Raw genomic sequence first — 12,445 nt, forward strand, 5'->3', positions numbered from 1 at the left:
GGTTGCCACTCAAACTTTGAAGACCAGTAAAAGTCAAGATGCACTTTTCAAAGGGGCTGTGTGGGCAGAACCTGGTGAGCAGTTTCTTTATCTGAGCCAGTTAAAGACTTAGTATGTGACCTCTAATCTTTACTGTACAGTGTCTAGCTTCTGTATGCTCATGAAGAATGGACCTCATCCCAAGACAGCTGGATATCCACATGCAAAAGAGTAAAGTTGGACCCTTACTACATACCATACATAGAAATTAACTCAAAATGGACCAAAGACCTAAATTTAAGAGCTACAACTAGAAAACTTTTAGAAAAAAAAACATAGGAGCAAATCCTTATGAAGTTGGATTTGGCAATAGTTTCTCTGATATGACACCAAAAACAACAAAAGAAAAATAAATTGGACTTCATAAAAATTGAAAATGTGTGTGTCAGGGGACACTGCCAAGAGGAAAAAAAAAAAAAAAAAAAAAAAAAAACCACCACCTGCAAATGGGAGAAAATATTTACAAAACTTATATCCAATAAAGTATCCATAATATGTAAAGTACTTTTTTTCCTCATGATTTCTCAGTTTATTGCTCCCCTATTGGGCTTTCTGTTTAATAAACACGTAGGAGCTCTAATTACAAGTGAAGAAAATGAAGGTTCATGACAAAATACAACACATTGGAGACACTTGTTAAAATATTTTCTCAAAAAAAAACAACAACAACAACTGTCCATTTTGACTTATTTTGTTTTGGTGCCATTCAAAATGTATAAAAAGCCCTAGCAACTAAATGAAGACTGGGTTTCAAGAAAAAAAAAAAAGTAAAGAAGTCAGTATTGCATGTCTTAACTGAATTTTTACATGGATTTGCAGGTTTAATTCTACTTGCATACATAGCATCTTTGTTTTAATCTAACGTATTTAGAGAAGATCACATTGTACGCACTTGTACAGTTTAACGTCTAAGTAGAATATGTCAATCTCATAACATGATTTTAAAAAATCAGAAATTACAGTCCATTTAATACATGATTATGAGGATGCATACAATCATCTTCAAAGCTGTTGCCATCAATACTCAGAGCAATTCGCCTGGTATCTTGTTGAGACCTCACCTTCTGCCCTTCATGTCTGTCTTGGGGTAAATCAAGAGGCAAATCAGAGCCAGCGCTCAGCACCAAATGGTCATCTTCTCACTGGGATCTCATCACCAACATGCTCAACCCCTAAGTTGGCACCCACAAGAGACTTCCCTGCAGCCCTCTCCAGCCACAAGATGTCACAGGGAAGCACTTAGAAATGCAGGACATGTTATGGAGCACGATGCTGAGGAGGAAGATCAAGACCCAAGCCACCAAGATGACAGTACACACCCCCAACCAGATGGAGCTTTTCACCACGACCTGCCTATCCTGGTCCTCCTCTGCCGCCCCCTGGGGAGCCTTGCCTTGCAGAGGCTGCTGTCCAGCAGGGATGGTCACCACATTGACGGACTTCTGCGGGCTCCTGGGCAGCAGGCGGTAGCTCATGTGTCTGGGCAGCAGCGCATGCTCCTTGGAGATGGGCAGGGGCAGCATGTAGCATCCATTGCTGGGAAGTCTGATGAAAACCGGCGTGTGCTCGGAAGTGTGTGGAATGGTGATGACAGCCAGGACCTCAGGGTCGTCGAGGAGCTGTGACACGGAGAAGCGGGGGGGGGGGGGGGGTGGCTTGGTGACACCGCTGCACCAGGGTCATCACACGTCCTTCTGACTGGTCCTCATCTGCTGGAGGCACACTGAACAGCAGGTGTGCTTGCAATCCAGCAACTTGGGCCTTCGCTAGGGGCTGTAGTAATTAAAACAGATCTGACATTCTAGCAGAGTCCTGGGACAGCGTCTCCATGGTGGACCCTGAGCAGGAAGGGCAAGGCCAAGGGGAAGGGGAGGGAGCTGGTCTTCAGAGGCCGCTGCTCTGCATCTTTCCAGTGCAGGTCATGGGGAGCTCACAGGCATCAGCCCTCACAGGTGTGTTCATTTTGTCAAAGGCCAGGGCGACCTCAGCGACAGGCACTCAGAGCCAGCAGCGGGGCACATCTTCTCTCAAAACACCCAGGAATACAAGGCCAGCAGCAATGGCAATTTTCAAAGACCATGGCTTCTGGAAACAGCGGTTCCCAAGGAAAACATTGCAGTATGATTATTTATCCTCCAAACTGAATATGTCACTGAGTCCCTTTCACCCCATTCTGCGCGATGACATCAAGTGGAAATGGTACACCTTTGGCAGGCAAGAGCCAGGAAGCACAACTGAGACTGAGCTTTCTTCAGCGGAAGTTTCTCCATGGCGGGTTCAGGCGCTCCCTACAGATGCAGCGTCAGCATCCCGGGGTGGTCCTGGCGCGCCCGCCCAGCTGAGCCAGACACGCCCTAGGGCCAGCGGCCACCGCGAGCCACAAAAAGGACACACAAAAGACTAGAACTGCCATTTCACCAAAGCAGATACACAAACGGCCATTAAGCCCATGAAAACATATTCAATGTTATTAGCCATTATGGAAATTCAACTCAAAATCAGAATGAGATATATTTCAAAATCACCAGATGACTAGAATTTGAAAAAAAAAAAAAAAGAGAGAGAGAAAATAAGATTTGGTGAGGACATAAAAAATAGTAACCCTTACACTTTACAGTGGGAATGTAAAAAACTGCGGCCATGGTGGAAAACAGTTTGGTGGTTCCTCAATAAGTTAAGCATAAAATTACCATATGGCTCAGCAACTCCATTACTAGGTATATACCCAAAAGAATGGAGAACAACTGTTCAAACAACAACTGGTATAAGAATGTTCACAGCAGCACTAAACAATAGTCAAAACGTAGAAACAACCCAAATATCCACCAACAGATGACTAGGTAAACAAAATGTAGTATATCCATACAATGGATGATATTCAGCCATAAAAAGGAATGAGGTACTGATACATGTTACAACACGGATGAATCTTAGAAAGATTATATTAACTGGAGGAAGCCAGACACAAAAGACTATGTATTCTATGATTTCATTTATAGAAAATGCCCAAAATAGGCAAACCCATTGAGACAGAAAGCAGATTAGTGGTTGCAAAGGGCTGAGGAAGGACAGGAGGAATTTGAAGTGGCTGGTTAACAATTATAGGGTTTCCTTTTGGAGTGATGAACTGTTACAGAATTAAACAGTGGTGACAGTTGCACAACATTGTACATGTACTAAATGTCACTGAATTGTGGTAGACTTTAAAATGGTGACGTTTATATGATATGTATTTTTTTCACAAGTGAAAAAAATGAACTTCGGAAGAACAACTTCAGGTGAGGAACATGGGGAGACTAAGGCAGCTAGTGGGTACAGGAGGTATGGGCAGAAATGAGTCCCAGAAGGACAAGCTAAAGACAGTGTGGATCCAGGAGTTAAGTCACGCATGTACCCCCACTCCCTCAGCGAACTGGTGTTGGCCATGCCGCCCCTTTATGCAAGACACTTCCAGGTTAAGTCTACTTACACTTCTAGGCTCTGGGCCAACTCCCACTCACTATCTGGTCTTTCTACCTACAAAAATTGTGCTGCTTTCTTCTCCTCCACCTACTCTACATTCTGGTTCCTTGTCACCAAAAGCCTCTCTGCAAAGCACAGACTGCACTTTTTTCCTTTCCTCAGAACATAGGACCCTTCCTATTTGAAGATGTTAGTACAGTCTTCTCCTCAAAAAACAAGCAAGTGAAGAAAAAAAACAGACGGGAGGGCACAAGTATGACAGATATTGGGAGTTATAAGGATTTAAGCAACTTTTAAATGCGCTCATAATAGTTGTTTGCTGCTTTAATTCTTATGTATTTGAGAAAGCACTTATTGAGCACACACTGTATTTTATGTTGCAAAAACCAGCAGGTCACATCACTACTCCTCTCAAAACCCTTTAGTGGCTTCCCACGTCACTCAGAATACATTTCAAAACATTTGTCCTGGGTACAAGGCTTGAGCGACCTCTCACCTCATGTCTCTCCACTCTCCCGCATCCTTTCAGAGTTCTGCCATACCAGCCTCTTTACTGGTCTTCCAACTCACCACGAGTTCTCCCAGCTCAGTGCCTCTGCATTCACTTTCCTTCTGCCTGAAACTCTTTCCCCGGCTATCTGCATGGCTCACTTTGTCATTTCCCTCAAGGCTCAGCTCAAAGGTCACCTTCTGAGGCTTGCACTAACTACTCTACCAAAAATGGAATTTCCCACTCATCCATCCACTGTCTCCCATCATCATCCCTTACTCTTTTTCCCCTCACAGAACTCATCACCACTAAGACGTCATGGTTGTTGGTTTGTTGCATGTGTTCCCACTGGAGTGTAAGTTCCACAGGGGAAGGGTTTTGTTCACTGTTATGTCTCCCCATCTAAATACTGCCCAGTATAGAGCAGGGGCTCCTCCATAAATATTTGGTGAATGAATAAATGGCACATCTAATAAGAAAACTTTTGCTTTAATTACTGACTTTGCTGAGTGCTTACATGGGGCAGATGCTGTGTGCTAAATTCTTATATGTGGGACATCTCACTTAATCCTCAGAGTAACTCTACAAAGTATCATAACCCTTATTATTAAGCTATATACTCACATGTGGGAAATGAGACACAGGCAGGCTAAAGCAACGTGCCTACAATCAAGAATTAAGTGGGTCTTATCCAACGGACATAGGAATCAACTTGAAAGAGTTTCCATTAGCCAAAGATGGGATAACTTGAGCAAGAAAAATAATGACTACAACTGATTAAATAGTTTATAGTCACAATATACAAATAAACAAAAATTATTTGGTCTCCTTTGGAGATTTCTAGAGTGTCAATTCACTATTCTGAAATTGCTAAATAAAAGGACAGAATCAAGCATTTATTTTTGTTTCCTGTACAAACTACATTTCAGGATAACCAAGTAGGAAGAGAAAGTTCTTAATAAATTTCCAGACAACAAATGTCAAAGGAATGAGAGAATATTGTTAAACTGCCATTTTTTTCAAGCCCTAATGAAGTCACAGATGTGGGCAATGATCATGAGTGGATGGTAAGGCCAGTTGATCACAGGTTGATGGGGAACTTTATAATGGGCAGATCAGGTTGATATGACTAAAGGAAAGACAACCAGACCTAATGAGTTTTATGACATGATGTATTAGAAAGTACACAGTGCCACCTAGAAAAGATTCTTGCTAAAAGAATTGAACCTGAGTCTCATCAAACCTCTAGGTTTACCACTTCATAGGAAGAATGAAGTATAGAAGAATATGTTAAAAAATACCATGAGGAGGCAATCAGCCAAATACAAACTGTAGGACATTCCATAGAACAGATGAGCTGGTTTCTTCAACTAATAAATGTATGACAAGTAGGAAGGAAGGGATATTCTCACAAACTGAGAAAGACTTAGGAGTCATAATAATCAAGTATAGTATGAAAACTTTGCTTGGATCCCTATTTCAAACCCAACTGTAAAAGATACTTGTGAAGCAACTGAAATTAGGTTGCATATGATAGTAAGAAATTATTGCTAAGTTAGTTAAATATGGTTATATCTGTATCTGTTACAGATTCATACAGAAATATTTACAGGTAAATTGAAATTTGCCTTAAAGTATATTCCAACAAAAAGGGGCAAAAAGGCAAAGGAAGATGGAATAGAAGAAACAAGATTACCAAAATGTTAGTTTTAAAGTTTTTTTTTAAGTTTTCCTCTCCTCTACATGCACTTTAGCAAGTTAGATTTGCTGGTGGGTCTTAGTATTTCTTTCTAAATTGATGAGATTATATCTTCAGTTAATTTTTTTCAAAACACCTGACTTATTTTCTTAATATTTGCATGTTTAAAATTTTCTTTTTATCAGCATGCATGTATAATTTACCTAAAATTTTGGGGTTTTTCTCTCAAAATTCTGAAGATATGGCTCCATAGTCTTCTGGCACTTAGAAGACATTTGAAGCCAGACCAATTTTGGCTCACAAAACCCTCTAGAATTCTCAGTTCTTAACACATTATTGAAACTGTTTGTTGTCACTACCACACCACTACCCTGTTCAAGAGCTGAGTTCCTTGAAAGAGGGGATTGTGCTGTTTACCAAAGTATCTCTAGCTCCTAATTCAACTGGCATATGATAGACACTCCATAAGTGTAAGTGAATGTTGCAATGCCAAACAGATACCTCCCAGTATGTGTCTGGAAGTGTGTTTCTTGTTATAATTATATTTGGAACATACTGTATCTTTTACCTGCATGGTAAGATTTCACAGAAAACTAAGGGAGTCTATATACATTCTTCCTTCATTTTATCCTTTTGTACACTCAGGTCTTTACAGACTTGTTTCTTCCCTTGTATTCTACTGATATGGTTCCTCCCAGGCACTGACCTTTTTTTAAAGGCCTTTGACTTCTCTGTAGCATTTGACACCGTTGAAAACACCTTCTTTTTTCTTGAAACACTCTATGAACAGACTGCCAGGCCCCAGGTACCTCAACAACAGCTCATTAAGAAATTCAGATGGGAAATTTCTTTTTTATTCTTTTTCTTTTTCTTGAGACAAAGTCTTTCTCTGTCACCCAGGTTGCAGTGTAGTGGCATAATCACAGCTCACTGCAACCTTGACCCCCCAGGCTCAAGCAATCCTCCCACCTCAGACTCCCGAGTAGCTGGAACTATAGGCACACATCACATTGCCCAGCTAATATATAATAATAATCTATAATACATACAAAATATATGTAATCTATGTTACACATATGATAAAATATATGTAATCTATGTTACACATATTATAAAATATATGTAATCTATGTTGCATATATTACTATATATGTAACATGTAATATGTGTAATACATAATATATGTAGTATGTATGTAATTATATATGTAATATATGGTATATATATAATATATAATATGTTATATATATTAGCTGGGCAATGTGATGTGTGCCTATAGTATTATATGTAATATATATTATTATATATTATATATTTTATATGATATATATATACACACACACACACACACACACAGTGGGGGGAGAGAGAGAGAGAGAGAGAAGATATGGGGTTTCGTCATGTTGCCCAGGCTGGTCCCAAACTCCTGGGCTTAAGCCATCTTCCTCCCAAGTAGCACGAGCCACCACGCTTGACTAATCTTTCTTCTTGTTTTGTAGAGATGGGGTTTCACCACGTTGATCAGGATTATAGGCATGAGCTACCCCACCCAGCCTATACATATTAATATTAAATAACTATATGTTTTGGTTTATATCTATGCCTCATTTTCTTAACACCAAAGTCTAACAATAGACATAAAGGTCGAAGTCTAGATCTCATGTATTTTTTTAAAATCTTCAGTTTGTTGCTTGAACACAATAAACAACAAATAAACATCTGTTTACTACCCAACTAATCTTTACATTGATCATAACTGCTTTGCCTACATAAGCACTGTAACATAGCATGGACCTATAGAATATGTTCTTCCCTTATTCTCAAAATGCTTTTCCAGTCACTCAGGTGATATAAAATTAGTTTAGGTGTGCCACCTAGTGGTATTTTAAGGAAGTATTTTAAAGGAGTGCTAGTTTACCACTCATCCACCATTCTAACCCAGGCTAGAAAGAAATTGAAGGTTGTTGATAATCTGAAAATACCATTATAATTAGTAGCATAAATCCTCTCCATCACAATTTGAAGCAAAGTCATTAGTTCAAAAAAAGAAAACCTTTTGATTTGAGGCCTTTTACAAATTTGATTAACCAGACTCCAGTGATTGATTTAATTTCATTTCCTGGTTGGCTATTAATTGAAAACTTGCTTGGTTTCTATCTCCAATATAGATTATATTAAATCACTGACAATCACCAATTATAATTATGTGGCATCACAGAAAAAGAAGTGAAAAAATGCTTCTCACCCCAGGCCATGCATTACAGTCACCTGGAGAGATTAAAATAACTTTGTGAAGGTCTGAGGTGGGACCCAAACATTCAAAAGGCCCTGGATGAATCAAATGTGCAGCCAGGATTGGGAGCCTGGCCAGTGGTATAAGAGATGGGGTTGAATCATGAGTGGTCTTTCCCCCACAAGAAAAAAAAAACAGTAACACAAGATTATTGAGCTGTGATTTATCTCTTTTTTAATAAAAAAATATAGAACTAAAGAAACTCCAGTAGGATAAGATTTTAGTTATTAGGCTTTACTTTAATAAATGTTTTGCTTTATTTCTTCTATTTATCCTTTTCGTGGAGGTGCCATTAGATTAAAAAATAGCCGAAAGCCTAAATCACAGGCTAAAGATGTCATTTGGACGTGGTATTTCAATCAGAATTTTTTTTAAAACTTCACCTTTGAGGACCCTAAAAAGAGATCATCTTCTAGCCCAGTAGTCAAGTCCATTCCATTTGTAGGGTCCTTTTCAACCCTAGAGACTTCTGGGACATGAGGTCAATTCCAGCCCAGCCTTAGCTATTTGGATTCACTCAACACATAGGGAGGAGCTTCAGGAACATTGTCACAACAGAATTCTTAAGTTTAGTGGGAGATTTGCTGGTGTTCATCTTATACTCCATAACTTACATTTGATATAAATATATTCTGTGGTATATATCAAATATTTCATACTCTTAAAAAAGGAAAGAACAGCTCTAAACCCTAGAATGATGCTAGAAGTTTAATTCCTTCAAGTAGGACACATTCAAGGAGCAACCTGATCTTCCAAAACTGCTGTAGATGACAATGTTTCTCTCTAGGCTGCCCTAGGCAGGATCAGAACTCAAGTATCTCTAGAGTTAGAACGCTGGTTCAACCATATTGGTCTATATTCCCCTGTTCATCCTTTCTTAAAATTAAGAAATAAATAATAAAGTGTATTTTGATCAACAAGAAAAACCTAGTCACCTTAAGCAACACATGGGAGAATCAGTCCACCATGGGCCAAGTCTTCCTGAACCACCTTGTTGGGTAGGATGAGGTCACAGGCCCTGACTGCTCTTTAGCTGGGTCATTTCCCAGAGTTGCGTTTGCAGTAAACAACCTTGAGGGATGAGGTACCATCTCCTTCCAGTCAAAGAGCAGACTTGCTCATCACTCATGATGAAAGTGAGAGTCCACAAGCTCAATGTTCCTCAGCTATGTTACAAACCCAAAGCATCCATCCCAGTATCCAGCGAGGCTCTCCTTCATCTCCTCTATGGGACTTGGAGTGTGTGCTGCTTTCTGTGCTATGAGTAATAAAGTCTTCTGTCAGCATAAATAACAGGCTAATTTATTACAGCAGTCCCCTCTTATCCATAGTTTCATTTTTCACAGTTTGAGTTACCCATGGTCAACCTCAGTCTGAAAATATTAAATGGAAAATTTCAGAAATAAACAATTCATAATTTTTAAATTGTCCATCATTCTGAGTAATGTGATAAAATCTCCCACCATTCCAGCTGGGACATGAATCATTACCTTGTCTAGTGTAGCCAAGCTGTACACACTACCTGCCTGCTAGTCACCTAGTAGCCATCACAGTTATCAGATCAGCTGTCACATTATCACAGTGGCTAGTGTTCAGGTAACCCTTGTTTTACTTAACCATAGCCCCAAAGTGCAAGAGTAGTGATGCTGGCAATTTGGATATACCAAAGAGAAGCAATAAAGTGCTTCCTTTAAGTGAAAGAGTGAAAGTTCTCAATAAGAAAAAAAAAAACAACATATGCCAAGGTTATTAAGATCTACAGTACAATAAGGTATTTTGAGAAGGAGAGAACATACACAAAACTTTTATTATAGTATATTGTTATAATTATTCTATTTTTATTATTAATTATTGTTAATCTCTTACTATGGCTAATTTATAAATTAAACTTTATCACAAGTATGTATGTACTGGGAAAACCATAGTGTACATAGACTTCAGTAATATCCATGATTTCAGGTATCCACTGGGGATCTTGGACCATATCCCCCACAGATAAGGAGGACTACTGTTGTTTGCAAGTAGCATAAAATCCCAGACATTTTACATGCCCTGATAGTTTTGGTGGCAAACGTGAGATGCTCGTAGAGATATCTGACTTTCTGGAAAAGGAGGGACAAAGGCCCTGGTTGGCTGTATTACAGGACGTGAGAAAATTCCTGGAGATCTGGTAGTAAATGATCTTGCCTAGATGGTGATAAGGATGGGAAAGTGGAATAAGGGTTCCTCACTGCCCTATGTGTTAAATGCGGTTGAACAACAAAAGGTAGGTTTGAAACAAGGTGTCCTAATGGTGCTTGGGCTGTGTCATGCCCCCTTCTGGGGTGGGAGAAGGGAAGATGTTATCATGACAATGGGGCAGTAAGTCCCATGCTCCAGCCAAAAAACAGCACAACGTGGCTATGGCTGCTGAATCTAGGGGTCCCCAAAGCTGAAATAAATGGTGTCAGCAATGAGGGTAGGGAACTATGGGTAGACTAAAAGCATCAGAAACTTGTTTATTGAGCCCAGTGGCAGGTGGCCACTTGAAACTCAAAGTAAATACAAAGCCTTGCTTACTGGCACTGAGCTGCTGTCTCCCTCTAGTCCCCTATCCCTCCCCTGCCTCTCCTCCAACTTCTGCTGCTTTAGGGAAGTATGCTGGGGAACTTCAGGAAAGGGGGGGACTCAAACTTTTATGGCTCTGTTGGACTGGACACAGGTGCCAAAGTCTACTTGGTCTCAGGGAAGGCAAGTATGCTAAGCACTGGGGTAGCCCAGAGCTCCACAGACTGCAAGGCTGTGCAGTGGCACCAGCAAAGGCTGAAATAATGATGGCTCTGAGTGGCAGTTCTCTCCAGAGGCCAGAGAACACAGGAGAGGAAGCAGCACCCATTCTGGGACAAGGAGCCAAAGGACAAAAAGCCCTCCCTGCCCCTTTCCCCTAGCTGAAGACAGCATAATCTCTTGAAACTATTACAACCACCCTTGAAGTAACTATGTTAAACTCTTTGGTCTCTGTTCTTTTATTGTTATTGTTTTGGTTTTTTGAGACAGGGTCTTGCTCTGTCACCCAGGCTAGAGTACAGTGGCATGACCACAGCTCACTGCAGCCTTGACCTTCCTGGGCTCAAGCAATCCTCACACCTCAGAGTCCTGTGTAGCTGGGACTGTAGTTGTGTAACACCATGACTGGCTAATTTTTTTAATTTTTTAAATGGAGATGGAGTCTCACTATGTTGCCCAGGGTGGTCTTGAATTCTTGGGCTCCAGCAATCTTCCTGCCTTGGTCTCCCAGTGTGCTGGGATTACAGGCGTGATTAGGCGTGAGTCATCATGCTTGGCCACATGTGTGTTGTGACTGGAGGGGGCGGGGAAGTAACTGAATTCAACTGACAGAGTGTGAGCAAACTTCACAGTGAGTAAAAAAAATTAAAGGGACCTTTAGCCAATGCAAGATACTGTGATGTGTGTCAACATTCTCCCTCCCCACTACATACATATGTACAATGACATTGATGTATTACGTGCTTGTATTATAAAACTCACAGTAACCAAAACAGACTCCCCAGTCAGGGATTCCCAGACCCCTTCCAGGTGGTCTAATAGAAACAGAGAATCCCAGGGAGAAAAAGAAAATCACTCTCAAGCTCGAGAGTGCCCAATACAGCAGCACCACCTGCTGGGCACAGGCACCAAATACATCCTATATTAGTTTGCTGGTGCTGCCATAACAAAGGACCACAAACTGGACGGCTTAAGCAACAGAAATATATTGTCTCTGTTCTGAAGGGGAAAAATCTAAAGTCAAGGTGTCTGCAAAGCTTTTTCCTTACTAAGGCTGTGAGAGAAGCATCTGTTCCAGGCCCCTTCCTTGGCTTGTAAACAGCTGTCTTCATATTCACATTGTATGCTCCCGGTATGAATAGTCCAGTATGAATTGTATGGTCTTGTGTCCAAATTTCTTCTTCTCATAAAGCCATCAGTCACACTGAATTAGGGCCCATTCTAACCACCTCATTTTAACTTGATTACCTCTGTAAAGACCCTATCTCCAAACAAGATCACATTCTGAAGTACTAGAGGTTAAGGCTTCAACATACGAATTTGGAGAGGGAGGACACATTTCAACCCATAACACACCCCTTTCAAAAACGGGAAGCAATCATTGGCCTGCTGCTGAGCTCTTCTTAAAAATGAACTCTTGACCCACGGAGGCTTGTAACTCCCAGGTCTGACATCTCCATTTGGGGTGGGTCAACCAGGACACAACAACTACGAGGAAAGTAGCTCCAACCCTCTCCCCCTGCCACAACCCACCCCTTGCTCATGGCCCACTGTAAAAGCAGTAGATTCCCTAACCTCAACGCTGCTCAACTCCACTGAGTGCACAGCACTCATTTCGCCCATGCCCATCTTTGTCACCTCGGTGAGTTTTGGAGGACATGGGGAATTAACACCACCACACTCATGCTGCTTGCTG

The 12,445-nt window shown here is 40.8% G+C and overlaps 1 protein-coding gene and 1 pseudogene across 7 annotated transcripts in view; both read right to left on the bottom strand.

Moving 5' to 3' along the window:
- Positions 1-12,445, bottom strand: part of PLGRKT (plasminogen receptor with a C-terminal lysine) — a 244,267-nt gene that overhangs the window by 59,552 nt on the left and 172,270 nt on the right. The window lies entirely within an intron of this gene.
- Positions 545-6,627, bottom strand: LOC103878358 (annotated as a pseudogene).

The sequence above is a fragment of the Papio anubis genome, chromosome 13 (genome assembly GCF_008728515.1).
Source record: "Papio anubis isolate 15944 chromosome 13, Panubis1.0, whole genome shotgun sequence".
NCBI lineage: Eukaryota > Metazoa > Chordata > Mammalia > Primates > Cercopithecidae > Papio > Papio anubis.